At 39.6% G+C, this 25,902-nt stretch overlaps 1 pseudogene; it reads right to left on the reverse strand.

Moving 5' to 3' along the window:
* The window catches only part of LOC122431787, a 29,072-nt pseudogene extending 14,031 nt beyond the window's left edge, over positions 1-15,041 (reverse strand).
* Positions 15,042-25,902: the final 10,861 nt, after the last annotated feature.

The raw sequence follows: 25,902 nt of genomic DNA on the forward strand, positions 1-25,902 counted from the left end.
TTTTGCTTTTTTGTTTTGTTTGGCTGTGCTGTGCTATATGTGGGATCTTAGTTCTCCTACCAGAGGTCAAACTCATTGCCCACAGCAGTGGAAGGGCAGAGTCTTAACTGGATCACGAGGGAAGTCCCTGGAAGTTCGTCAGCTTTTGGTGATGACATAATGCTTTAGATGATCTCGATAACATATGGATTTTAGATGAAAATACTAGATAGTTGTCCCTCCTTGTTACTTGCATGGGACTTCAACTGGTTTCCAATCTATACACCTGCCCTCCAATGTGAGTCTCTACACCTAGGGAAGGTCCTTCTGGGCATTGAAGAACAAGTGGCTGCTTAAATTAGAAAACCTGACTCTTGATCAGTGATGCTTTCAGAGAAAGATCTTGATCTAAAGTGGGAAATGCAAAAAATTAATAAACAAGAAACCTCAATTAAGTGGACTTGGGAGACCAGAAAGGGGAGCTCTCATACCCTGCAACAAAGGCCAGCTGGAGGAAGAAAGACTCCTTTCTTGGCCAGGATTCAGCCAATGAAAAGCCACAGAGTCTTGTTTACTATAGCTCTTCCCCTCCCAACCCCCAACTTCCTTTCCCCTCCATAAAAGCACTCCCTTTCCCTTGCTGTGTGGAGACTTGCATGTGGCTCTTCATGGTTGAAACACCAAATTGCAGTTCTCTGCTGATCTTGATTAAACCCACCTTGGCAGAGAAATATCTGGAGGTCTATTTGTTTTAGGTAAACAGACCTGAAAATAGTATAAATGAGATATTGATTCCATCCATCATTTAGCAAAACCCTACCATCTCTATCAATGAACTTCAGTGGCTAGTGGAAACAAAGCAAGTACTAATCCCACCTACATGCCCAGTTTAGAGCTTTGGAATGCCCAAGGAGATGACTCCTTCAAGAATATGTCAGTCTCTTACTGACTGAATACTATGGGTTGTGTTAGATGCTGTTTTAAATTCCCTCAAAAAAAATGTAGAAGGGACAATAAGAAAAAGACATGATAAAAATATCAAATAATTATGTAGTATACTTGAAACCATAGCACTGTAAATCAACTATACTTCAATTAAAGTGTGTGTGTTACATGAAAAAATAGAGAGAAAAAAGACATGTACTTACTGTAAATAATATTAGCCAGCATCAAATTGATTAATAAACTTTGTTGCACTAATTCTGAGCTATCTACAAGTTCAGAGGAAAGGGTGCTCTGTAGGAAAAGACTGAGTAAAAACGATGAGTTCAGTAGAATAGAACATGGAAACTTGCATAGAGAATTGTAGACTTGCTTTGATTTCTCCAAAAGGTTTCTCCTCTGGAAAAGGTTTCAGAAAAAAGGCTTGGCTTAGCTTCCTCTTTCATTGTCAGTCATCAAACCTGGCAAGGACTTTAGATCATCTACCCTGTATAAGCACTGGGGGGACACAGAGAAAAAAAGGCATAATCTCTTTTTATCAAGGCACTCATCACCAAATGAAGAGACAGGAGGAAAGAAGCAGACAATTAGAGTATCTCATAAATTCTATGATAAAATAATGCACATAGGCAAGCCTGCCAACCCACAAGGCAGAATCACACATAACTATATGTAAAATAAATAACAAATAAGAATCTGTTGTATAGCATAGGGAATACTACTCAATACTGCATAGTGGCCTAAATGGGAAAAGAATCTGAAAAAAAAAAAAATAGTGCATATATGTATATGCATAACTGATTCACTTTGCTATGTTTTCTAAAACTAACACAACACTGCAAATTAACTATACTCGAATAAAAATTAGGGGAAAAAAAAAGATTCTCAGAAGAAATGGGCTATAAGTTGAGCCTTTATGTTAAAAAAAAAAATTAGAGCAAACAAGAAGAAATAGCATTCTAGGCTGAATATAGTAAACATTGTTAACTGCCTATACAGGGGCCAATCTCCACAGTTTTAAAACTAACATGGCCTTGTTTTTTTAGGGCATAGCAATGTATCTAGTCTCAAAAGATAAATTCTGGTGGATATGAATCCATTCACCTTTGCTACATCCTTTTCAAGCCTCTCCTGGAAAGACAGTAAATTTTACCTACGCTCTTGGCTTTTTCCCCCGACATAGAATAGAATCATGAGGAGAAAACCAAGTTTCCTGACCATTTTTTCCTACTTATAATGCTGACATGTTGATTTAATGCCTGAAATGCCACAGCCATCTTGTGACCTTGAGGAGAAAGCCAGGAAATTACAGAAATGTCAGTCTAGTCTCCTTGTTCAGAAACTCCTCTGAGTCTCCAAACTAAAGCTGGAAAACACCTATCTCCAGGTCTGTTACATGAGAAAATAAAATGCCTTATGTTGATGCTGCTTAAGCCACCCTCAGTGACTTTTCTGAAAACATAGCCAAAGCATTCCTAGTGGATTCACCATGGGAAGAACACCTGCTAAAACTCAGGAGCGGTGCATTCAGGGGACCACCGTAGTTCTTTATTACTTGAGTTTAAGGTATAAAACAGGAAGTAGTAAAATAAGGCTGGAATGGAAAATAGCAGCTTGACAGAGAATGACTTGGAAGAAAATGCTAATAAGCAGCCTTGACTCGCTTCCTTACACAGAGGAGAATCAGGAGAAATTTTAAAGAGAAGAGTAAGATAAGGCATAAATGGTAAATAATCCACTTGCAATGCAGGAGGCCCCGGGTTGATTCCCGGGTTGGGAAGATCCCCTGGAAAAGGGATAGGCTACCCACTCCAGTATTCTTGGGCTTCCTTGGTGGCTGAGGTGGTAAAGAATCTGCCTGCAAGGCAGGAGACCTGGGTTCAATCCCTGGGTTGGGAAGATCCCCTGGAGGAGGGCATGGCAACTCACTCCAGTATTCTTGCCTGGAGAATCCCCATGGTCAGAGGAGCCTGGAGGGCTACAGTCCATGGGGTTGCAGTCGGACATGACTGAGCAACTAAGAATACACACACACATACATAAATCAGATTATGAAAAACTTTATTAAAGATGCTAGGAATCCTGACCTTTATCCTGTAGTAAATTGAGAGACTGTTAAGCAAATGAGTAAAATAATTGTGCTCTAGAAAAACCTAGTCTTGTAACTCTGACTTGCAAAAATGGAGGCAGAAAAGTCAAGCCTACTGTAATGGTACAGGCAAGAAAGAAGGTGCCTTTTTTATTACTGGTGGTGAGAAAAAGGAAACATGTCCGTGAGCTATTTATGAGAGTAGAATATACAACTCCTAGTTACCAACTTTGTATGGGAGAGCAAAAAAAAAAAAAAAGGAAGAAGGAGTTAAAGATCTTTTTTAAAAAAAAATAGTGCAAAATAAAGCCTTCATTCTCCTTGAGCACTGACCCCATGCAAGGATAGATTCAGGGAGTCACATCTCTTCTAAAGCCATATTGATTACCTAGATATTCTTAGAAAAAAAATTTTTTTTATTAAGTAATGTTTGGGTTTTTTCTTATTATTTAGAAAAATATGAATGAATGTACCACTTGTATCTAGTTGACAGAAATGTGAGAAGTTCTTACAGCAAAGGAAAAAATGAAACAAATTGAGTGAGTCACATGTACTCTCCATTTTCTACCCTGCATAGTAAGAGAAGTAGCTTGAATTTCCACCCTCACCCCTAATTTGGTTTAAAAGAACCTTTCAAGTTCTGAAATTCTATGTCAATATAAAATATACAGAGTCACAGATGTGGCAGGAGAGATGAGAACTCCGAATGGATGTGGCCATGGAAAATAAAGTAAAGCCAGTATATCATGGATAAGCAACAACAACAAAAAGGTGACTCAGATATATATGCAGGCTTTATTTAATTTATTTCTGGCCTTTGGCAGAACACTAACTCTTACTACAACTTCTGCCACCAAATTTTGGATCAGGGAATTTAGAGACCTTTGGAATACACCTCAAATCAACAGATGGAGAAATAAGACTTCCAAGCAATTGCAATATCTGAGGTCTAGCCTTCTGCAGAACAGACAGTGTGAAGCAGGTTTAATGGAAATACTTAGAGCCTAGGAAAGAAATCTGGTTTCCAGGCCTGGCTTGGTCACTAACGAGCTAGCTATGTAAATCGGTAGAAACAATGATAGAAAAGTCACCAGCACCTAAAAGCAGACCCAGGCTAAAAGAGTGAGAAAGATAATTGCATAACCTCTTAAATTCTTATTTAAGCCAACAAGAGGACTAGCACAATTATAACAATGTCTATTTGATAATTCAAGGATAATTCCATTATATTCATCAAAAATAGCTATTTAAAAAGTCAACGCATCAGTAGATTGTCAGCAACTGTTGCTCATCTTACAATAGCAATTCTGATCATATTTTGATGATCCTTATATGTAAAAAGATGTAATACAGAGTCTTAATTACTTAGATTAATTCTTATTAAGAAAAAAATATTAACAATAAATAAGGGCTAACATTCATTGCCGGGAGCCAGCACACGAGACCCTACCCATGACAAGGCCATAAGGGAGAAAGCCTGACGGGCAAGACGGATCAGGTTTTCAAGGATTCCAAAAAGGCTAGCTCACGAGATCCCACCCATGACAAGGTCATGGGGAGAAAGCCTGACGGGCAAGGCGGATCAGGCTTTCAGGGATTCCAAAAAGCTGCCCCAAAGCTGCCCCCAGCTCTCACCTTAAAGATGATATCTGTTTTTCTGATGCCTGCCTCAATGGACTACTCCCTAATTTCTCTGACACAGGCAGGAAGGCCTTCCCCGATCTCTTCCCATATAAGAATCAATTTAGAACTTTAATCAATAAGTTTTTTAGGTGGTGGTATTTTATGAGATTATTTAGGGTGAAAGCAGTGTCTTAATTTGAGCTCCTTTGCTGGTAGTTTGTTAGTCAAATGCATTTATGCCCTTGGTACTAGTATGCATGATTGCTTATGATATTTTAATCATAGAATAGCATAAAGAACCTGATTATATAAAAGCCCTACTAGATATAGAGCATTTTGGAGGGATGAAGGAGTTTTATTAAAAAATATAAGAAAAATTATAAAAGTGGTTATTGGGTTAACGTTTGCTTTGCTGTGTTTTTGCTTTTAGTGTGCTAAGGCTGTGCTATGGTAACCACTGTTAATATAGTTATAGATCTAGAGAAATAAGAGCTTAGCCCTAGTATTCTAACAACGAAATAGTTGTTAATTATTAGCCAGGAGTGCTAGGCAGAGGCCGTCTTATTAGAGCCACAGAGTCTGTATGGGGTAAAACTTTTAGATAAATTTAACTGACAACTTTTGCAGAAGAATTGATGTTGGTATTAACAGGGTCATATTTTTATTATGTTGTGACATGCTGTCCTGTTGCCCTATGAGACTGTAACTTTCCTGTTAAGGTCACCACAGAAACAGAAAACAGGCCTACATTCACCTGACTTACATAAAATGTTAATAAGCCCTAAGGCCAAAAGATAATGTGTAAAGATTTATTCTAGAAACGAAATGCAGAAAGCATCTTGTTCTTCCTTAAGGACAAACTGACGTAATGTAAACTAACCCTGTATAGACATGAGTGAGCATCTTGTATCCTGGATACACTCTGAGTGAGGGTATAAAAACTGTTGTCAAAAAATAAAGACAGACTTGGCCCTATCAAGGCTGGTCTCACGTGTCTTCTATCACTCGCCGACGCCATTCATCCTAAGGGAACCCCCTGGATCCTGCTGGGGCTGGACCCCGGCAATTCATCAACTCTCTTGCAGCAGCAAAGCACATTATGAAATTTTAAGAAGTTACGTGGGTTAGAAAGTACTACAGCATTATGTTTAAGATGTCTCATGTAACTAAAAATTCAGACCCTCTCTTCAAAGAAATACAGATTTTCTACTTGGTTAAGTATGGTGATTTAATAATTATCAGAGAAGGTGATAATAATAATAATTGATCAGATTTATTGAGTGTTTAGTGTTGTCAGTTACTCTAAAAAGACTTGGCTTTTAGTATTCCCTTTAATTCTCACAATAACCTTGTAAAGTAGTCACATTGCAATATTTTTAACAGATAAAGAAACTGAGGATTAGAGGTTCTTAGCAATTTGCCCAAATTCCCACAACCAGATGGTACGGAGCCAGAAGTGAAAGCCATTTATGTCTGAATCCAAAGCCAATGCCTTTGATTCCATGAAGGACATAGACTATGCATTTCAGCTTTCAAAGCTAAAGACATAGGATGCAAAATAAATCATGTGAATAGAATTTCATGTAATAGAATTTCAAGTTCACTGAGGGTGAATCACACTTGGAAAAGAAGTCACAGAATATCATGGTTATTGAAAACTAGGGACCGAAACCGACTAAAAAGACAAAATTTACCTTAGGATGTCTCAGGACAAAGTTGGCAGCTTCCTCAAAATATTCCAAATCTACTTTCTCCTGTCAGAAAGGCAGGTTTTCATAGGCAGGTCTTCTTTATAATAGGTCAAGGCCATGGCACCAAAGCCATGACTGGCCAGGAGACTGGCCTGGATTTCAATCAGTCCATCAATACCACCAAACCAATCAATTACACCTGGGAAACAACCCTCTCCTGAAAAGAAGACAAAAACAAAACCCACAGAACTGAGTATGAGGGGAAGGTGAGGAAAACAGAAGACAAATACTGATAACACAAAGGAGAAATGCACCACAAATTTTATAATTTTAGTATAAAATTTCAGTAGAATCTCTACATTTTCAGCCTTGTATCTGGGGCAGAATTAAAGCTGATTAAATATATAATGGAGCATAATATTCAGAAGTTTCATTGGAAACCATGTTCACTGACAATGTTCAGTCTCTACAATCAGAGACCTGAGGACTCATAATGAGTCATTTCTATAGTGTTGGAGTAAAGAAAGCCATAGAAATTAGGCCACAGCTTCTTAACCTATAAAGAGATACACAAAGAGGCATCAGGAAACCAGTGCTGGTCCTGAAATTATGTGCAAGACCATATATGTTTATATGTACATTTTACTGATAAGCGTGCCCACAGATTTAATTGGGTTCTCAAAGAAGTATATGGCTTTAAAAAGAAAAACTGTATTGAAATGATTATATTATCTAAAATCCTGACCTAATATTGCTCTGTTATACTCATCTGAATATACAATGATGACATTTTACACTAAAATAGGGACGGTCAGGGTATCTTTCTATACTTACTGTGTAGGCAGCTTGCTTCCAAAATACAGTAGAGCCCACACCTTGAAAGTAATTTACTATGCCCTTATTAGTTCAGTTCAGTAGCTCAGTCGTGTCTGACTCTGCAATCCCATGAACCACAGCACACCAGGCCTCCCTGGTCCATCACCAGCTCCCGGAGTTTATCCAAACGCATGTCCATTGAGTCGGTGATACCATCTAACCATCTCATCCTCTGTCGTCCCCTTCTCCTCCTGTCCTCAATCTTTCCCAACATCAAGGTCTTTTCAAATGAGTTAGCTCTTCGCATCAGGTGGCCAAAGTATTGGAGTTTCAGCTTCAGCATCAGTCTTTCCAATGAACACCCAGGACTGATCTCCTTTAGGATGGACTGGTTGGATCTCCTTGCAGTCCAAAGGACTCTCAAGAGTCTTTTCCAACACCACAGTTCAAAAGCATCAATTCTGTGCTCAGCTTTCTTTAGAGTCCAACTCTCACATCCATACATGACTACTGGAAAAGCTATAGCCTTGACTAGATGGACCTTTGCTGACAAAGCAATGTCTCTGCTTTTTAATATGCTGTCTAGGTCATAACTTTCCTTCCAAGGAGTAAGCGTCTTTTAATTTCTTGACTTCAATCACCATCTACAGTGATTTTGGAGCCCAGAAAAATAAAGTCAGCCACTGTTTCCACTGTTTCCCCATCTATTTGCCGTGAAGCGATGGGACCAGATACCGTGATCTGAGTTATCTGAATGTTGAGCTTTACGCCAAATTTTTCACTCTCCTCTTTCACTTTCATCAAGAGGCTCTTTAGTTCTTCTTCACTTTCTGCCATAAGGGTGGTGTCATCTGCATATCTGAGGTTACTGATGCCCTTATTGGGGATATTCTATTATGGCATAAGTGATTTTAGCTAAGAAAGCCTGATCCTATCCATATCTGAGAAGAGGGACTTGGTTTAAAGGAGTATTGGGAATATTCAAAACAAAATATTGCTATATTTTATCACCTTGAGTAAAGAAGAAATAAAGTGATATTGAGTATATCTTGGTTTAAAACTACTATTTGAATATATGAATGGGGATGTTTTGCATCTTCTGACTGACAGTACTTAAGAATACTGAGCATCTTATTCTGGAAAAAATGTTGTTGAGAACTTCTTTGAGACTTAACTCTTTTGGCCCCACACAACACAACCCTTTTTTGTACCCCCCAAAAATAAGCACCCAAATCAGGAGACCCAGCATACACAAAGTCTAAGAGGGTTTATACCTCTTGGCACAACCCAAACCATCACATAATCCCAAGGTGAAAGCCCTGCACTAATATTCATATTCTTAACTGAATATTAGAGGCAAGGAAGTTTGTGTCACTCACTTCTTGATCCCTATAGACAATAAAGTTGTCTATATGCTAAATACTGAGTATAAAAAATTTCAAATTTACCCAAAATAAGTGCATGGATCATGGTGAATTTGCAAGGGAAATCTTTTTTCCCTTCTATGCCACCTAAAACTCCATGCTGTCAGAAACCACCTCTAACACTTCCGGTTTCCTTGTCTCAGTTCTGGAAGGTGACTATTAGAAGAAAAAAAAAAAAATAACAGAGAAAGAAAATACATCCTGATTCCAGATCAAAGCTATCTCATATACATCTGAAATCTGGACCTGAAAAGTGAAAGAAAGTGAAAGTGAAGTCGCTCAATCGTGTCCGACTCTTTGCGACCCTGTGGACTATAGCCCACCAGGGTCCTCTGTCCAATGGGATTCTCCAGCCAAGAATACTGGAGTGGGTTGCCATTTCCTTCTCCAGGGGATCTTCCCAACCGAGGGACTGAACCCAGGTCTCCCGTATTGCAGGCAGACGCTTTAACCTCCGAGCCACTAGGGAAGCCCAAAAATCTGGACCTACTGAGGGCTATTTCTCGGAAATTAACTTTGATTCAACCAGTCCCATAATAAACTCTGAGAAATGTACCAACAGATGTTTTGAACCACTTACTGATATGTTGAGATTACTATGAGGAATTATGATAAATTCTATAGCCATTAGGAAAATAGGAAAAGGAGTATGTCAAGGCTGTATATTGTCACCCTCCTTATTTAACTTATATGCAGAGTACATCATGAGAAATGCTGGCCTGGATGAAGCACAAGCTGGAATCAAGATTGCCGGGAGAAATATCAATAACCTCAGATATGCAGATGACACCACCCTTATGGCAGAAAGTAAAGAAGAACTAAAGAGCCTCTTGATGAAAGTGAAAGAGGAGAGTGAAAAAGTTGGCTTAAAGCTCAACATTCAGATAACTCAGATCACGGCATCCAGTCCCATCACTACATGGCAAATAGATGGGGAGACAGTGGAAACAGTGGCTGACTTTATTTTTCTGGGCTCCAAAATCACTGCAGATGGTGATTGCAGTCAAGAAATTAAAAGACGCTTACTCCTTGGAAGGACAGTTATGATCAACCTAGACAGCTAAAAAGCAGAGACATTGCTTTGTCAGCAAAGGTCCATCTAGTCAAGGCTATGGTTTTCCAGTAGTCATGTATGGATGTGAGAGTTGGACTATAAAGAAAGCTGAGTGCCGAAGAATTGATGCTTTTGAACTGTGGTGTTGGAGAAGACTCTTGAGAGTCCCTTGGACTGCAAGGAGATCCAACCAGTCCATCCTAAAGGAGATCAGTCCTGGGTGTTCATTGGAAGGACTGATGTTGAAGCTGAAACTCCAATATTTTGGCCACCTGATGCGAAGAGCTGACTCATTTGAAAAGACCTTGATGTTGGGAAAGACTGAAGGCAGGAGAAGAAGGGGACGACAGAGGATGAGATGGTTAGATGGTATCACCGACTCAATGGACATGAGTTTGAGTAAACTCTGGGAGTTGGTGATGGACGGAGAGGCCTAGCGTGCTGTGGTTCATGGGATCACAAAAAGTCGGACACGACTGAGCAATTGAACTGAACTGATAGTCATTAGGAAGCATGTTATATTAGCTGCTGGTTTATGGAATCTCCTGTAAATATGCAATATTTATGCAACTAAAAGGTATAAAGTTCCATTGCATCCTCTGTGTTTTTTACAATATTTCAGTTCATTATATCATCAGTTTATTGTGGCAGTCAAGTAATGACCTATGCCTAAATTAAAACTTAGGCATGACAGAATTCCCTAAAACACCTGGGACACAGTTCCATATCAGGATGAGGGTCTTCAGATAGCCAGGTTTCACTGTGAATGAATTTCACACAAATCCAAAGCGATGGAAATTCCAAAATGCAAGCACTCTAGTAAACTACTGCCATATCCTTAGGCTCCAGAATTGCTGAGAAAAAGCCTGAGTTGGACTAAAGCTATCACCACATTCTTGTTCTGTTCGAAAGTTAACTCTGATTCTAAGTCAGGAAAGGAATACTCTTTATACATCCATTTTTAAGACAAACTTTTTGGAGGAGAAGGGATTCAAAACGGGGGGAAAAAGGATGACAATAACCATGGTAATTCTATTCACCTGGAGGGAGAAAGCAGGCTACCTGAAGGCAGCCTTCTTTGACTAGGATCCGGGTGACACCAGGTACAACACACCACCTCTCCAAAATCATACTGACATTTGGAGTAGTGATGGCAACATGGGTTACCATTACGTCTGAATCATAAAGTTTTAATTGGACCTGCAAAGGGCTATTCATCACACCTCTTTTCAACAGTCTAATTAATATCTTCTCAGGTTTCAGGGACCAAAGGAGACCCATGGTGTGGACCCCTACATAATAACCTCCAAGAAAAGGTGCTTGCTCACCAACTTCATTGGCCCTATAGTTGGCTTGAGAATGAAACAGGTTCCCGTTTTCATCTTCCAGTGATTCTCAAAGAAGCTCTATCTGAAATGGAGTCAGGCCTGTATCTTGGATATGTCCTGGCTCATCAATAAGAGCACTTGCTTGGGCAGCTGTCAGCTGACCCACTGTTACAGTGTGGCATCTTGGATGATTCTTCAGTAATGCCTTCAGGAAACCTCAACACAGAAAGAAATACGGGAGAATGAAGTCAGGCAGTGATAGGGTTAATGAGAAGTAAACTGGACCAGGAGTCAGGCTACTGGGGTTTCAGCTCTAACTCTTCAGATGGTTAGCATATATCCTGATGTAATCTTCTAGTTCAAGATCCCTAGGAGTGTTCAACAAATCTCTAGAAACTATAAAGCAAGGTGGTAAGTGTCATAATAATAATGAACCAAGGTTGAGGAAGCAGCAGTCAAAATATGCATGAATGACATTAACACATCTAAGGAAGACATCACCATCTGCTACTTAGAGCCCTTGAAAAATCAAGTGCAATGGAGAATAGGAGTGAGAGGTGGGGATGAAAACAGGGAGAATTGATGAACATCTTTCTGTAAGGAACAGATGACTTCACTACTAATCCCCTCTCTGAGTCCTGCAAACAGAATCCTTTGGCATCTAAAACTGTACCTCAAAAGAACATGAAAAAAATCTAAGGATTTTTTCAAAAGAATGAGAATAAAATGCCAAGGGAGAACAAGGAGACTGATATATATTGCTCCCTAGAAAAAAAATTACTCATAGCTTCATAGTTAGGATTTACTCAGTCCTTAAGCAAAACTAGAAACTGACAAGCCCTTCAGGTGGACAGAAGTGCTTTTTGTTTTCTTTTGTTTTTTTAAACTCATTAGATTGCCAAGAATGCAAAGAATCTAAATGAATTAAACTCTAGCAAGTGACAAGCTCCTCTTAGAAGATATTTTCACTCCTACACAGTGACTTTCAGTCACGGCAAAGCAACAACAAGAACAACAACAACAAAAACCCATAGGGGAAAAATAGAGAAATCCACAGAAAATTTAATGCACTTTTAATGGATGTGCGTGGGCTGGCTTAATAGATTAGAATTCTGAGAAACGCCAGTGACAGAGTAAGTCTCTCTCCAACTGCCAACCCTTTCTATAGGACTTGACAATGTGCTCAGGGACAATACATCAGAGTCAGAGCACGGACTTGGCTGAGAGAAATCCCTCTGAGACTTTGCAGGCCTTTATATAAAGTAAGGCAGCTGCCTTCCGAAAGATGGAGGCAGAATAGCAAAAGAGAGAGATATCCCCTGGTTCTGAAAGCCAGGAGTAGAATGACAGAGCAAAGACATTTCCTTAGTTACCCTCCTTCCACAAGGATTGTAAATCAGAGAGATACATTCCACAGTTAGAAAAGCTAGCAACATGACAATAACATATTAAAAAAAATATCTCCAGAAGCTCACTGATGTTGAAACCCTAGGCTCTTCTAATGAGAAGGGCCTAATCCCCCAAATATTAGAAGCCAGTGGTGCACTGAATCAGATAAAGCCCCAACAAAGCCCATACCTAGCTCAACTACAAATCAGACTGATTCAGCCCCTAATTCTAACATTTTGACAGGAGTATGCTCTTTTCTTGAGGCAAATATTACTTATTTTAGCTATTGCTTTTATTTTATACAAAAAATCCAGGATACAAAAAAAAAAAAAAAACAAAAACCAATTATAGGCATAAAAGAAGCAGGAAAATTGACCCTTGTCATAAGAGGAAACATTCATTAGGACGAGACACAGAAATATTCCAAAGGTTGGAATAATTAGATAGGGAATTTTTTTTTTTTTTTTGGTAGAGATGGAGAAAGATCTTTTCTTTTTTTAATTGGAGTATAATTGGCATGCTACACAGTACATCAGGTCCCAAAGAGTCAGACACAACTTAGCAACTAAACTACAACAACATAATTGTTTTACAACATTGTGTTAACTTCTGCTGTACAACATGAATCAGCTATAAGTATACACATATCCCGTCCCTCTTAAGCCTCCCTGTACCCCCTCTCTCACCCCTCTGGGTCGTCAGGGAAACTGAGCTGAGCTCCCTGCGCTATCCAGCAGCTTCCCATCAACTACATATTTACACATAGAAGTGTAAGTTCCCTGGTGGCTCAAGGGAACTTAATGACTAAACAACAACAAACAAGTGTATATATCAGGCAGGAACTTTGATACAATAGAATGCTATTCAGTGATTTTTTTTTAAAAAAAGATTGTATTGTTGATATATGTAATGTGTATGAATTACAAGGGAATGATATGAATTTTAAAAAGCCAATCCTAAATGGTTACATACTGTATGATTTCATTTATATGACACTCTTGAGATGACAGAATTATGGAGAACAGGTTAGTGGTTGCCTAGGTTCAGAGACTGGGATGGGGGGAGATGGCTATAAAGGGTACTAAGAGAGAATACTGTGGTGGTACAAATAGTCTATATCTTGATTGTGTCAATATCAATATTCATGTTGTGATGTTGTTCCACAATTTTAGAAGATTTTGTCACAGGGAAACTCGGTAAAGGGTCATGTGTTCACTCTATATTTCTTACAACTGATACGAATCTACCATTGTCTCAAAGAAAAAGGCTAATTTTAAAAATAACTATGCTAAAAATGCTAAAGGATCTACTGGGAAGGCAGACAAAATACATGAAGAAACTGAGAATTTCATCTGGATGCAGGAGCTATAAACAAAAAATAACCAAACAGTTAAGTCAGAAATAAAAATAAAATATCAGAAATGAAGAATTCACTAGATAGACTTAATAGAAGACAGGAAACAGTTGAGTAAAGGACCATAAACTTAAGGACATTTCCATTGAAAACACCCAAGCTGGACTTCCCTGGTGATCCATCTTTCAGGGCAGGGAATGCAGGTTTAATGCCTGGTCGGGGAACCAAGATTGCACATACTGCAAAGCAACTAAGCCTGAGCACCTCAGTGAAAGATCCCACATGATGCAACGAAGATCCCTTGTGCCACCACTAAGACCCAAGAAGCCAAATAAATAAATATTTTTTTTAAAAAAGAGAAACAACCCAAACTAAACCCCCCAAAGATAAAAGGGTATAAAAGAACAGTGCACTTGAGATGTGTAGGACAATGGCAAATGCTCTAATATATGTGTAGCTGGTGTCTTAGAAAGAGAGGAGGGAGACAGGCACAGAAGATGTGTTTAAAAAAGATAATGGCTGAAATTTTGCCCAAATCATTGAAAAACACCATGCCACAATTGCAAGAATCTCAACAAACTACAAAGAAAACAATCCCAAGAAACCACAACTGTGGCAGTATAGTCAAACTGTTAATAATAAAATATAAACAGCAAATCTTAAAAAGCAACCAGAGGAAAATGGAAACATGACTTAGAGGAGATCAAACAATGCAAATAACATTTGACTTCCCGTCATACACAACAGAAGCCAGAAGACAATAAAATGAATCTCTAAAATGTTTAAAGGAAAAAAAATTAAATTCTTTAACAAAAATACACTTCAAAAATGAAGGCAAAATAAAGACATTTCCAGGAAAAAAAGAACAAACACATAAACCTGAGGCATATGTCTACTGCAGACCAGCACTATAAGAAATGCTAAAATGTTAAAGGGAAATGATACTAGCTGGACAACTCGATCTGTGGGGAAAGGATGGAGAACACAAAAAGATGAAAATTATAAAAGCCCTTAAAAAAATACTTACTATGTATGCATACACATGTGTGTATTTAAATATAATTAAGACTGTTTAACAAAAATAATAAAAATGCATTGTGGAACCTGTGAATACATAGAAATAAAATGTGACAGAAAGATGGGAATGAAATATAGAATTATATTGCTGAAAGATTATTGTATTACTATTTTTCAAGTAACAAAAGATTATTTGTAAGCAAACTAAAATAACCTAAAGTTACTGTCAGAAGGTCAGCTGAGCTGAAGGAAACAGACAGCTGAACTGCCAGTCCAGAGTGGCTGATTAAAGTGACAAGCCAAAAACCAGAGTTACCCCTTTGATCACTTACCATGATGGGAGAAAGTGCCTGAGACAAGACAGGGATCAAGGAGGGTCGTTGGATCAGCCAGATGTGGAAGTGATCTCATAGCTGAGGGAACCCCAAAGGATTCAGCAATTTGGAGTCAGAAGAGAACAGAGGAAAGGGCTACGAGTGAAAAAAGAACTGAATTCCTTCCTCCATGCATAAAGAGGCCTCAGTAGAGATGCCTGAAGACATTATACCTTGAACAAATGCCTAAGAGAAAGATTAAAAAATAATGACTCCTAACCTTATTTATTTAAATTACATGCAGAGTACATCATGCAAAATGCCAGGCTAGTGCCAGGAGCCAGCTCATGAGATCCCACCCATAACAAGGTCATGAGGAGAAAACCTGACAGGCAAGGCGGATCAGGTTTTCAGGGATTCCAAAAAGCTGCCCCCAGTGCTCACCTTAAAGATGATATCTGTCTTTCTGATGCTTGCTTCAAAAGACTACTCCCTAATTTCTGTGACACAGGCAGAAGGCCTTCCCCGATCTCTTTCCAAATAAGAATCAATTTAGAACTTTAATCAATAAGTTTCCCGGGTGGTGGTATTTTATGAGATTATCCAGGGTGAAAGGAGTGTTTTAATTTAAGCTCCTTTGCTGGTATTTTAGTTTGTTTGGCAAATGCGTCTATGCCCTTGGTACTAATATGCATGACTGCTCATAATACCCTAATCATAAAACAGCATAAAGAACCTGATCATATAAAGGCCCTAATAGACATAGAGCCCTTCGGGGAGTGAGGAAGCCCTATTAGAAAACACAAGAAAAATTATTCTAGAAGTGGCTATTAGGTTAACATTTGCTTACTGTGTTTTTGCTCTTAATGTGCTAAGGTTGTGTTATGGAAACCATTGTTAATATAGTTAAAGATCTAGAAAAATAAGAGCTTAGCCCTAGTGTGGTAACAATGAGATGGTTGCTAATTGTCAGCCAGGAGTGCTAGGCAGAGGCTGCCTTACTGAAGCCACACAGTCTGTATGGGGTAAACCTCTTAGATAAATTCAACTGACAACTTCTGCAGAAGAATTGACTTTTATGTTAACAAGGTTATACTTCTACTATGTTGTGACATGCTGTACTGTTGCCCTATGAGACTGTAACTTTTCTGTTAAGATCACCACAGAAATGGAAAATAGGTTTACATTCACCTGACTTGCATAAAATGTTAACAGGCCCCAAGGCCAGAAGATAATGTACAAGACCCTCATAAACAGAGAAGTATGCAGAAAACACCCTGGTTTCTTGAAGGACAAGCTGATGTAATGTTAAACTATCTTACCCTTAGAAATGTACTAACTTAGGGTATAAAGGCTATGGCAAAAAATAAAGCATTGCCAGACTCTGCTGCACACTCCATCTGGTCTCTCTCTCTTTCTCTCTCTTTCTCTCTCTCTCTCTTTCTCTCTCTCTCTCGCTGACGCCATTCATCCTGAGGGTACCCCTGGATCCTGCCGGGGCTGGACCCTGGTAGGCTAGATGAAGCACAAGCTGGAATCAAGACTGCCAGGTGAAATATCAATAACTTCAGATATGCAGATGACACCACCATTATGGCAGAAAGCAAAGAGGAACTGAAGAGTCTCTTGATGAAAGTGAAAGAGGAGAGTGAAAAAGTTGGCTTAAAACTCAACATTCAAAAAGCTAAGATCATGGCATCCGGTCCCATCACTTCATGGCAAATAGATGGGGAAACAATGCAAACAGTGACAGACTTCTTTTTCTTGGGCTCCAAAATCACTGCAGTGGTGACTGCAGCCATGAAATTAAAAGATGCTTGCTTCTTGGGAAAAAAAAGCTACGACAAACCTAGACAGCATATTAAAAAGCAGATACATTACTTTGTCAACAAAGGCGTGTCTAGTCAAAGTTATGGCTTTTCCAGTAGTCATGTAGGATATGAGAGTTGGACCATAAAGAAAGCTGAGTGCCAAAGAATTGATGCTTTTGAACTGTGGTGTTGAAGAAGACTGTTGAGAGTCCCTTGGACTGCAAGGAGATCCAACCAGTCCATCCTAAAGGAAGTCAGTCCTAACTATTCACTGGAAGGACTGATGCTGAAACTGAAACTCCAATACTTTGGCTACCTGATGAGAAGAACTGATCCATAGGAAAAGACCCTGATGCTGGGAAAGATTGAAGGTGGGAGAAGGGGATGACAGAGGATAAGATGGTTGGATGGCATCACCAATTCAGTGGATGTGAGTTTGAGCAGGCTCCAGGAGTTGGTGATGGATGGGGAAGACTGGCATGCTGCATTCCACAGGGTTGCAAAGAGTTGGGCATGACTGAGTGACTGAAATGAACTGAACTGAACTGAAAGAAAATGTGGTACACATATACAATGGAATATTTTCTCAGCCGGTAAAAAGAATGAAGTCATGGCATTTGCAGCAACATGGATGGGCCTGGAGATTATCATAATAAGTGAAGTCAGAAAGAAAAAGACAAATATATGATAACTGCTTATATGTGGAATCTAAAAAAAATGAACTTATTTATAAAACAGAAACAGACTCAAAGACTTAGGAAGCACACTTACAGTTACCAAAGGGCACACGTTGGTGGGGGGCAGGGGTAAACTGGGGGTTTGGAATTGAAATATACACACTATGATATTTAAAACAGAGCCATGCAAATGCTGAACTATTTTCCATGCACAGTTTATCTGCTGATCCTGTATCTATTCTGTGAACTTTAGGACTCTCTGTCCATCACCAACTCCTGGACTTCACTCAAACTTATATCCATTGAGTCTGTGATGCCATCCAGCCATCTCATTCTCTGTTGTCCCCTTCTCCTGCTGCCCTCAATCCCTCCTAGCATCAGGGTCCCTTCTAATGAGTCAACACCTCACATGAGGTGGTCAAAGTATTGGAGTTTCAGCTTCAGCATCAGTCCTTCCAATGAACACCCAGGACTGATCTCCTTTAGGATGGACTGGTTGGATCTCCTTGCAGTCCAAGGGACTCTCAAGTGTCTTCTCCAACACCACAGTTCAAAAGCTCTGAATAGGGCAGCTTAATTATTCAAGAATGAGGAGAGAAACAGGGTGGTAGCGGAAAGGGTCAAGGAAGAGTCTGCTTTGTGTCCTACTTTGTGATCCTCCAGAAGCCTTCTCTGAGGCAAGAACTCAGGAGAAAGTAGTTTATTTTGAGGAGGTTCTAGGAAACGTGAGTGGAGAAGAGCAATGAGAAATATCCAATAAACTGTTGGTTGAGGGTTGCTCCTGGTAGTGCTGGTGGGAGGTGTGCATTAATTTCTTACCACTTCTAACCTGACATGTGGGAAGGCAAAGCTTCAAATCCAAGTTTTGAATGTTCTGAGTCAGACCTCTGCACTAATCACAAATACAGGTAGGGTAAGGCAATAAAAGTATCTGCTAACTTTGTATTTTGTTTTTAATGATTGTGTGTGTGTGTGTGTATTCAGAGAGAAACAGAGACAGAGAGAGAAGGGTAGTTATGAGATGAGGTAGAAACAGGCATGACTACATGCTGATGAGAATCAGCCTAGAGAGAGAAAAGCACAGAGAGTGAGAATGTGATGGTAAATAACATACTGTTTCATCAGAAGCTTAAAAACAAGTAATTTATAGCCCTGAGGTGTAATTCTTTACTTGCAAAAGTATTCAAGAAACTGAGTATTTAAGGTCACACAGAGATACATGGCAGAGCTAGGAACAGAATTCGTATCTCCAACTTTGAGTCATAACCGATTAGAAGCTCATCAAGAATTTATCAAGGGTCCATATGTGATATTCACTAGGAAATTACATACAGTCTTTGCCCTAAATAAATCTAAAGGTGCATTATTCCTTCCACACATGATCAATTAAGCACCTATTTAAGTATCACATGCATCAACCAGTGTACCCATTAAGAAATGACAGTCATTAACTTTAGTTCAAATAACACTTCTTTTCAAATGTCATCACTTCCCCCTCATTTCTGAATTGCATAAATATAACACATAGTCAACCTTCAAGAAATATTTTCACAGAATGTAATTCTAACATATCATTAGTTTTAATTAAAAGAAAATCATCCTTCAAACAAAATAAAAATAGGACAGTTTCTTCTGTAGTTTTCTAGGAAATAGTCTTTAAAATAGGGAGAAGTATAAATCCCAGTGGGGATGGGGAATAAAGAAAAGTTAATAATTTCAGATAGCCTTTCATTTTCCCTCAGAAATACAAATTCCAGCTTGATGTCCTCATAATTACAAGCCTCTACTGATACCCTTTCTGAACAAAATCTAACTGAAAAGATATACTTTATTTTCCCTCAGAAATACAAATTCTGGCTTGATGTCCTCATAATTACAGGGAGAAGGCCACGGCAACCCACCCCAGTACTCTTGCCTGGAAAATCCCATGGATGGAGGAGGCTGGTGAGCTGCAGTCCATGGGGTCGCGAAGAGTTGGACACGACTGAGTGGCTTCAATTTCACTTTTCACTTTCATGCATTGGAGAAGGAAACGGCAACCCACTCCAGTGTTCTTGCCTGGAGAATCCCAGGGATGGGGGAGCCTGGTGGGCTGCCATCTGTGGGGTCGCACAGAGTTGGACACGACTGAAGCAACTTAGCAGCAGCAGCAGCACTGGGACCCTTTCTGAACAAAATCTAACTGAAAAGATATACCTTTACCTGAAGACTCTTGAATTCCACAGCTCTCTAAGTAAAAGGACTATTTGTCCTCATGAACTACTGAATTCCAAACACTGGAGTCAATAATCAGATTTACTTCTCATTCAAGAGCCAATTTTAACCCAACTCCAATCAGCCCTAAAGAAACAGCTCCGATTACAGGACAAAGTACCTGACTTCTTGAGCCCTTCTTCGTAGCAGCCAAGGAAGACTGACACAACCTAGAGCTGTCCCGGTCAAAACTCAAATATGTCTTTTGAGATTAACCAAGGTGGTATTAGTGAAATAGCAGACCACTGCCCTCTTCTTGCTCTAATTTCCTATTAACTTTCGAAACATAAGAAATCCAGTCCCCTCATTTCTCTCTTTTCCTTCTCTATGCTCTCTAAATATATCCCTCTTAAGAATAGGGAAAGATTTGCTTTCAAATCTTTGCTCATGTATTTTACTAATTTTTTAAAATTAACAAATGGGATTTCCACTGGACATCTTTCTTTTATAAAGAAAGAAGCCAAAGGCTACCTGCTACCAAAGCATTCTGAACTAGCCAAGAATTACAAATGTGGTCACAGTAACCAACAAAATACTTTTTTGTGGGCACAATTTCTACTTTCAGAACTTGGCCAACACCAAATTTCCCATCAATTCCTTCCCCTCTCAGCTAAGTCACAGGGGTTCTTGAAATACCTACAGAATGGAGCATTAGTGGGATTTTACATGACAAGAAAATAAAAGCACTATTTCCATAAAACTATGAGCCCTTATTTATTTGAGGTGATGAAAAAAGCATTTCAAAAGTAGTTAAGGGGGGACTTCCCTGGTGGTCCAGTGGTTAAGAATCTGCCTTCCAATGGAGGGGATGCCAGGAACTCAACCAGTAGAGTTTGATTCCCAGTCTGGGAGCTAAGTTCCCACGTGCCCAGGGGCAACTAAGACTGTGCACCACAATGAAGACCCAGTGTAGTAAAAAATAGCAAAAAGAAGAGAGGGAGAAGTTTCTTTTAATGCTGCTTCAAATATATACCACTGTTAAAAAGGAGACAGGCTCAAAATGAAGTCATTTGTGCTAGGCCCCAGGGCAGCAAACCAAGACATTATCTAATCTCTTTATAGACTCAACCTTCCCCAGGAAGGCTACAGGACTGGAAAAGGTCAGTTTTCATTCCAATCCCAAGGAAAGGCAATGCCAAAGAATGTTCAAACTACCACACAATTGCACTCGTCTCACACGCCAGCAAAGTAATGCTCAAAATTCTCCAAGCCATACTTCCACAGTACATGAACCATGAACTTCCAGATGTTCCAGCTGGATTTTAAAAAGGCAGAGGAATCAGAGATCAAATTGCCAACATCTACTGGATCATTGAAAAAGCAAGAGAGTTCCAGCTAAAACATCTACTTCTGCTTTACTGACTACGTCAAAGCCTTTGACTGCATGGATCACAACAAACTGTGGGAAAGTCTTCAAGAGATGGGAATACCAGACCACCTGACCTGCCTTCTGAGAAATCTGTATGTAGTTCAAGAAGCAACAGTTAGAACCAGACGTGGAACAACAGACTGTTTCCAAATTGGCAAAGGAGTACATTAAGGCTGTATGTTTTCACCCTACTTGTTTAACTTACATGCTGAGTACATCATGTGAAATGCTGGGCTGGATGAAGCATGAGCTGGAATCAAGATTGCTGGGAGAAGTATCAATAATCTCAGATATGCAGATGACACCACTTATGACAGAAAGCAAAGAACTAAAGAGCCTCTTGATGAAAGTCAAAGAGGAGAGTGAAAAAATAGGCTTAAAACTCAACATTCCAAAAACTAAGTTCATGGCTTCTGGTCCCATCACTTCACAGCAAATAGATGGGAAAACAACGGAAACAGTGACAAACTTTACTTTTGGGGGCTCCAAAATCACTGCAGATAGTGACAGCAGCCACAAAATTAAAATACACTTGCTCCTTGGAAGAAAAGCTATGACCAACCTAAACAGCATATTAAAAAGTAGAGACATTACTTTGCCAACAAAGGTCCAGCTAATCAAAGCTATGGTTTTTCTAGTAGTTATGTATGGATGTGAGAATTGGACTATAAAAAGTGTGCTGAAGAGTGGATACTTTTGAACTGTGGTGTTGGAGAAGACTCTTGAGAGTTCTTTGGACTGCAAGGAGATCCTACCAGTCAATCCTAAAGGAAATCAGTCCTGAATATTCACTGGAAGGACTGATGCTGAAGCTGAAGCTCCAATAGTTTGGCTACCTGACGAGAACTGACTCTTTGGAAAAGACCTTGATGCTGGGAAAGACTGAAGGCAGGAGGAGGGGATGACAGAGGATGAGATGGTTGGATGGCGTCACTGACTCAATGCACATGAGTTTGAGCAAGCTCCGGGAGTTGGTGATGAACAGGGAACCCTGGCGTGCTGCAATCCATGGGTCCCAAAGAGTCAGACATGACTGAGTGACTGAACTGACTTCCCCAGGAATGTGACCTTTAACCAGCTAATCTTGAATTTCCTGGTTGGCAGAAGTAGGAAACCCATTGATAGACCCTATCCATTCCCCTTAAGGAGAATGCCTAAAATAATACATTTTTTTGCTAGTAATTTCCTTTTTTCTGCTCCCTCTCTGCCTTAAAAACCTTTCCTTTTCTGAAGCTCAACAAAGCACCTCTCTGTTGCTGGATGGGATGCTGCCTGATTCCTAAATCATTTAATAAAGCCAATTAGAATCACTAATCAATTGAATCTTTGTTATTTAGCACTGGCACTGTTTACGTAAGATCATTCTATTAATCCTGAATCTTTATAGTTTTTATATAAACATTCATAGTGAGCTCAACAGCCCAACAAAGTAAAATTGCCAACACTTTTATATAGTCATCATTTAATTTTTAAAAATGCAAGCCTTTTATAATTATAGCACATCTTTATTTTAGTGAACAAGTTAGCAAACCTAATTTAATCTTTCCATGAAAACTTAAAAGTCATTACTCTGGTATATTATATTGGGCAATAAATCAGGGCTGCCCTCTAGAGTTATTGGTGAATGTGCAGTTTATCTTTCCTGGTTAGCTAAACGTTCCAGGACTACTGTTTCAGGGGGCAGTATTTGTAATTTAAGGTCTTCTTCAATGAACAATGCAAAAAAGTAGAGGAAAACAACAGAATGGGAAAGACTAGAGATCTCTTCAAGAAAACTGGAGCTGATAGGGAACATTTCCTGCAAGGATAGGCTTGATAAAGGATAAAAATGGTAAGGACCCAACAGAGGCAGAGAGATTAAGAAGTGGCAAGAATACACTGAAGAACTATACAAAAAAGATCTTAATAACTGGGATAACCATGATGGTGTGGCTATCACTCACCTAGAACCAGATATCCTGAGTCTGAAGTCAAGTGGGCCTTATGAAACATTAATACAAATAAAGCTAGTGGAGGTGATATAACTCCAGCAGTTATTTCAAATCCTAACAGATGATGCTGTTAAAGTGCCATACTCAATGTCAGCAAATTTGGAAAGCTCAGCAGTGGCCAGAGGACTGGTAAAGGTCAGTTTTCATTCCAATCCCAAAGAAGGGCAGTGCCAAAGAATGTTCGAACTACAATACAATTGCACTCATTTCACATGCTAGTAAGGTTATGCTCAAAATCCTACAAGCTAGGCTTCAGCAGTATAAAACCAAGAATTTCCAGATGTACAAGTTGGGTTTAGAAAAGGCAGAGGAACCAGAGACCAAATTGCCAACATTTGCTGGACCATAGAGAAAGCCAAGGAATTCTAGAAGAAACATCTACTTATGCTTCACTGAATAAAAACTGTGAATATTCTTAAAGCGTTTCACTGGAAGGACTGATGCTTAAGCTTGGGAAAATGGCATCGAAACATGTATATTATCATATGTGAAATGGATCACCAGTCCAGGTTCGATGCATGAGAGAGGATGCTTGCAGCTGGTGCACTGGGACGACCCTGAGGGATGGGATGGGGAGGGAGGTTCAGGATGGGGAACACATGTACACCCGGGGCGGATTCACATCAGTGTATGGCAAAACCATTTCAATATTGCAAAGTAATTAGCCTCCAATTAAAATAAATAAATTTATTAAAAAAAAAAAAGCTCCAATGCTTTGGCCACCTGATGCAAGGGCCGACTCATTGGAAAAGATCCTGATGCTGGGAAAGAGTGAAGGCAGAGAAGAGGGCAGCAGAGGATGAGACAGATGGCATTACTTGACTCTATGGACATGAATTTGAGTAAACTTCGGAGAGTGAAGAACAGGGAAGCCTGGCATATTGCATGGTCCATGGGGTCACCAAGAGTGTGAAAGGACTAAGCGACTAAACAATGACAACTGCTACCAAGTCCAAGCTTGCTCTGCTGGCCGCATGATAGATAGGCCAATGAATCCGAGAGATGAGGTGTGGAGGCAAAGAGACTTTAATCGGGGAGCCGGCAGACTGAGAAGATGGCAGGCTAACGCCTCAAAATAACCATCTATGGGGTCTGGAGGCCAGGTTCTTTTATAGATCAGAGATGAGGAGCAGTGAGGAAGCAAAGTAAAAAGGCCGTTAATCTTACAAACATCTCCTCAGGCGGGGAATGTGTTCATTTCTTCCTTCCTACCATCAATAGGTAGACAGGGTTCTGAACAAAGGCACTTCAGTTTAACGGTTAGGCAGAGGGGCAGGATTCTCTGAGGCAAACCATTCTGTATGATTATAATAAAAGCAATGAAAAGCAAGTCAGAGAAACAGTTCCAACATGGAGTCAGAATTGGCTTCCTCCCTGCAACACAACTTGTCTCCCACTTCAATACCAGTGTCTAGGATGGCACTAGTGGTAAAAAAAAAAAAAAAAAAAGACTCGGCTGCCAATGCAGGAGACCTAAAAAACGTCGGTTCGATTCCTGGGTCAGAAAGATTTCCTGGAACAGGAAATGGCAACCCACTCCAGTATTCTTGTCTGGAGAATCCCATAGACAGAGGAGGCTGGCAGGCTACTGTCCATGGGGTCGCAGAGTCAGAAACAACTGAAGTGACTTAGCACAACACAGCACACACAGGGTCATGGTACTCAAAATGTAAGAATTACCTAGGAGTTTTTTAAACAAGCTCAGGACCCACTATCGACCTAGAGAATCAGAATCTGTATTTTAAAAAGATGCCAAGTGATTCATAAGCACATTAAATTTTGAGAAACTACTCCAGTCTACAAGAGTAATTCTTTAGTCATATTTACATGAAGTCTGGCAGTTCATGGGGTCACAAAGAGTTGGATATAACTTAGCAACTGAGCAACAACAAAGCTGAAACCAAGTGTTTCCCACACTGCCCATTCCTTGCTTCCATCTTGCCCTCTGGACGTTTTTCTTTACCTCCAGATCAGACATAAAAGTTGTGCGGGAAATGAGATAATCAAATCCTGTACAAAGAATCCAAATGTTTCCACCCTGAACCCATTCCACATAGAAGCAGAAGGGATACAACAGCTCGAATGTTTAAGTCCCAGGGCTCTAGACATTTTGGCACTGCAGAAACTTCTGAAGCTCTTCAATGTAGTGTGAAAGTCACTCAGTTGTGTCTGACTCTTCAATCCCATGGACTGTACCCCGCCAGGCTCCTCTGTCCTGACCTGGGGATTGAGCCCAGTTCTCCTGCACTGCAGGCAGATTCTTCACTGTCTGAGCCACCAGGGAATCTTCAGTGTAGAGGTTACTGAAAATCTGATTATCCACTGATGGTATTTATAGGGCATGACTGTACTGTAACTTATTTTTCTAATAAACATGCCAGAATTTATATAACCAACTAATTTTTGCCCTCTTCAAAGGAGTCACCCTAGGAAAAAAATAAATGCAAATTCCTTTGTTTAAAAAGTTGTCACTTTTCTTTCAGAATTATTAGACAAAATATACGACATTCCTTCTCCTCATGTCATTACTCTTTAGCCACCTCTAAAGTCTGAACAATAATAATTCCTAGTTTAATCACTTTATCATTTTTATCATTTAGAACCATCTGTTTAGCTATATAAGTAATTTCCACAAATTAAAGTACATGAGTCTGCAAAGATAAACTCTAGTGGATACTCATAAAGCATTCAAGGCCACCTTTTAAAAAAGGTTTGAAATAAACATCATCTCCTTTGAAGAGAATATCCATTCCAATACAGAATCTGGTATATATCTGACCA

The sequence above is a fragment of the Cervus canadensis genome, chromosome 30 (genome assembly GCF_019320065.1).
Source record: "Cervus canadensis isolate Bull #8, Minnesota chromosome 30, ASM1932006v1, whole genome shotgun sequence".
NCBI classification, from domain to species: Eukaryota; Metazoa; Chordata; class Mammalia; order Artiodactyla; family Cervidae; genus Cervus; species Cervus canadensis.